The 2,716-nt window shown below is 50.0% G+C and overlaps 1 long non-coding RNA gene across 1 annotated transcript; it reads left to right on the top strand.

Moving 5' to 3' along the window:
• Window positions 1-567: 567 nt before the first annotated feature.
• Window positions 568-2,689, top strand: LOC103922400. Its single transcript, XR_663882.1, has 3 exons — window positions 568-663; window positions 1,053-1,165; window positions 1,584-2,689. It is a non-coding gene; the product is annotated as an uncharacterized LOC103922400 (long non-coding RNA).
• The last annotated feature ends 27 nt before the right edge of the window (window positions 2,690-2,716 follow it).

Genomic DNA, 2,716 nt, shown 5'->3' with positions numbered 1-2,716 from the left:
AGGCTGCTCTGAAAGTCCTGCTGGACCATTCCCCAGCTTCCTGGCTTTGCGAGTTGTCCCTGAGACCATAGCAAGTCCTACTTAACGCCGTCTTTGTTAAGGAGTTGACAGTAATGCACTGGCTTAAGTATTTTCTGCTTTAGACCAGTCGTGAGGTTGAGACCTCAGGCAGCACTTCAGACAGTCACGCAGTAGAGGGATTTGGTACCTTCAGTTGCGGACTTTCCTTGGGCTCTCGTGGTGCTGAGCGCCTCATCCTGGAGGCCTGACTGGCATCATCAGACTGTGACAGGACTTCTTCAGTTGCCTGTACTCTGGTCACCTTCCCGTTTTAGTGATTATGGATTCCTTGTCCAGAAGGTGTGGGTCCATAATGCAACGAGGAGACCTCCAAAGATGAAAATCCACAACTAGTGAGGGAACGACACCTCCATAGGCAGTATTTTGTGTGCTCAGGTGGCGTTGTGGGGCAGGCAAACACTGTGTTGTACCGATGCTGCCAAGAGAAGAAGAAAGGCCGTGAGGTGTGACCTTCGGTCAGGAAAGTCCTAGCGTGACTTCTTTTTTCTTCTTTTAATGCTGCTGTAGGCTCGTAAGGGCCTGGAGGACTTGATAACTGGCTTTCAGACAACACGGACTGCAAAGGAACACCAACATCAGCAGGTATGTGAACGGCTTCTGGGAATGACTGGTTTTAGTCTTTGAATTTCTTGTGGGCAGGTAATTTATGAACAGATCCGGTGGGCTGTGGGGTTTTGGGCAGGGCACCCTCAGGGGAAAAGTCTATACGTTTCCTCATTCCCCTGGTGCTTACTGCGTTTTGAATCTGCTTGGCGGACAATATGCGGGGCACTTGCGTTCATCAGCACGATTCCTTGGATGGGTAGGCCGTGCGCTGTGGACTGGAGAGAGATGTGTGCTTGAGAGCTGCGAGAGGAGACTGGACCTGGGAGATCCGTGTTATCTTCTTTGTGGAGAACACTGTCTGCGTGTTCTGCATATGCATCCTGTTCCTGTGCTCTGTGTGTGATGTATCTTTTCTATTTGGAAAGCGTGGGAGTGAAAGCAAGGAAGTGAAGAAGCTGGCCAAGATGAAATGCCGATCAGAAGCGCTTCTGGACGAAACGCGGGGAAGAAACGTCGCACTGGAGGAAGAACGTACCAGGCATGGCTTTTTAGTGCTTTAAAGAAATATCACGTTGTGTAGAAGTCAAGCTTTACTGAACTCTAATGTAAAAGCATGTCCGTAACCGTTTGTGAGCAAATTCAAGTCTCGCGTTCCATCTTGCAAGGGGCTTCTGTGCTTGAGCCTATGGTTTTAAAAAGCTGCAAAAGGCCTTGCAAATGCAGGCTGCCTGCAGTTCTGGGAGGGAGGGAAGGAAGTCTTGTCTTCCTCCGTTCCGGTAAACTTTGGGCCCTCCAAGTGACATGTGGCACTGGAGGGCTGGCTGTTGTCAGCAATTCTTGGCCTGTCGAGCATGTTACAGATGAAGCACGCCATGGCTGTGCTGCTTACATAAGAGTACGTGAAAAAGGCCGACCGTTGCTTCGCTTCACGCTTCCCTTACTAATTTGCTGTGCAGGTTGAAGATGCTTCTGGAGGGACTTCAGACAAAGCTGATGGCATATGCGGGGAGAAAGAGAGAGTCCCAGCTCAGTTCCCAGGGGGAGATGAAGAACAGCTGTTCTGAGGTGGCCAACGAAGTTGGTAAACAAAGAAGAAGAAAGGTGAGCTCTGGTTTGTTTGGTGGATTTGAGGCGATTGTTTTTTTCTGCTGGAACCTGTACGATTCTTTTCCTATACTTTTTTTCCGTGCTGCTAATTATCTGTTGGCTGTATTTTGCAATCGACTGACTTCTCTTGAGGCTCCTGCTGCTGTTGTAGCAGTAGATTGGTGATGATGGTGATGAACACGGAGGTAGTTACCGTGATGGGTAAAAACCATGAGCCAGGAGTCCCAGCAGGGCTGCTGAGCTCAATGGCCTCACCGGCCAGGACGCGGTCCCAGGGGCCCCGAGCAAGAAGAAGCAGAGCTGGTCACCATACATCAAGATTTTAATACGTTTGAATACTCTGTCAGCAGGTGACGAATGCAGTCTCGATGGACCCCCACCTTACGGATTGCCACAGAAGTGAGTAACTTTAGAGCTCTCTCTTTGAGTTCCTTTTGTTTTGCTGCCTACAAGTTGGTGACATTTCCCAACAGGTGGAGATGCAGTCAAAAAAACGCATGCGGCGGGCAACATAAACCCAGGACCTGCGAGAAAAGTTGTCCACTCCGCGTGGGACTCGGGAAGAACCAGGGCAGAACCAGGGCTTAACCTCAGAAGCCGTTGGGAGACTAGCATGGTGGGTCACAGCCAACTACAGCAGCCTAAAAGAGAGATGGGAGAAAGAGCTGGGCAAGAAATAAGGCAAAACCCACAAGAAGTTGATCCCTATGTCCATGTAACGCAATTTTCCACATGTGTCTGTAGCCCAAAGGCTGCAAGTTTGTTGTTGACACATTTTGCGTGTTTGGTTTTCGGTATCTGGATCTGCGCGTTAGTGCTGTACTTCCAGGACCCGCTTTCCAGTGCCGCCTTTGGCCCAGCCTGCTGTAAAACTAACACACAGCCTTTTCTTTTCCTGCCCTTCCACAGTCGCAGCTGAACCTCCAACACGGTTAGCGATGAGGAGATGCTGGAGCAGAGGAAGTGCCAGTGCCAGAAAACA

This window comes from Pygoscelis adeliae, unplaced genomic scaffold, assembly GCF_000699105.1.
Source record: "Pygoscelis adeliae isolate BGI_AS28 unplaced genomic scaffold, ASM69910v1 C10954819, whole genome shotgun sequence".
In the NCBI taxonomy this organism is placed as follows: domain Eukaryota; kingdom Metazoa; phylum Chordata; class Aves; order Sphenisciformes; family Spheniscidae; genus Pygoscelis; species Pygoscelis adeliae.
This window is presented reverse-complemented; position numbering and strand designations above follow the sequence as displayed.